Source organism: Suricata suricatta, unplaced genomic scaffold, assembly GCF_006229205.1.
Source record: "Suricata suricatta isolate VVHF042 unplaced genomic scaffold, meerkat_22Aug2017_6uvM2_HiC HiC_scaffold_13822, whole genome shotgun sequence".
NCBI classification, from domain to species: domain Eukaryota; kingdom Metazoa; phylum Chordata; class Mammalia; order Carnivora; family Herpestidae; genus Suricata; species Suricata suricatta.
The window spans coordinates 1-987 of NW_021858024.1; the positions used below are offsets into that span (position 1 = coordinate 1).

A 987-nucleotide genomic window follows, 5' to 3' on the forward strand; every position below is an offset into this window, starting at 1 on the left:
AGGAAAAAAGAGGCACCATTGGGAAAACCACATTACTGACACCCTACAACTGGGTAGGGGAGGCAGCCTTTTATTGAGAGCCAGACACTATGCCAAGTGTTATGCATACATTGTTTACATTTCTCCATTTTATAGTTAATAGGACTAAGACTCAGAGTGGGTGAATAACTAGCTGAAGGTCACACGGCAGGAATTATCAGAATCTAGATATATCCAACTCCTATCCAGCTCATGCCTTTGCCCATGACTATACCTCCAAGTCCTCTAGCCCAGCTTCCCAAAGGAATTTCATGTGTTTCAGCCCCCAAGCTCTTCCCTGTGGTCTTCAACTTGGTCAAGGTGTTCATGAGTGAGGAAACACAAAGGAAGATAGTGATTCTGGGAGGTGAGTGACTTGGTCTCCTGGCTATGCCCATCTGCCTGGGAAGCAGAGGTCAATGTGAAAGGCCCCATTTCTCCCTGACTCATCCTGACTCAGGTACCAACCCTGGCCTGACCCCCACTGGCCTTTGCACACTGAGATGATATTTCAGGCCTGAGACTCCAGCCTGGGTGGCCCCATAAAGCATTTGGGTTCTCTCTGGAGTAGGTGCATAGAGGAGCAAACCAAGGACACATCAGGTTTCCTCCCTGAACTTGGCTCCTCTCCCCTCTGTCGAGCATACCTGAGTCCTCACAACCCCCCTCCCCCACCTTGCTCCCACAGGCAACTGGAAGCAGGAGCTGTGAAAGTTCGTCAGCCCTGACCAGCTTCCCGTGGAGTTTAGGGGGACCATGACTGATCCTGATGGCAACCCCAAGTGCCTGACCAAGGTACTGGGTGCCCAGAGGATGAGAAGGGAGGGGTGATGACTGGAGTCAGTGCTCACTCACCAGCCCTCGCCCACAGATCAACTATGGGGGTGAGGTGCCCAAGAGCTACTACCTGCGCAACCAGGTGAAGATGCAGTATGAGCACAAGATGACTGTGGCCCGAGGCTCCTTCGT

At 52.1% G+C, this 987-nt stretch overlaps 1 long non-coding RNA gene across 1 annotated transcript; it reads left to right on the plus strand.

Moving 5' to 3' along the window:
* The first annotated feature begins 288 nt into the window (after window positions 1–288).
* On the plus strand, window positions 289–979 carry LOC115284643. Its single transcript, XR_003905295.1, has 3 exons — window positions 289–385; window positions 707–813; window positions 890–979. It is a non-coding gene; the product is annotated as an uncharacterized LOC115284643 (long non-coding RNA).
* The last annotated feature ends 8 nt before the right edge of the window (window positions 980–987 follow it).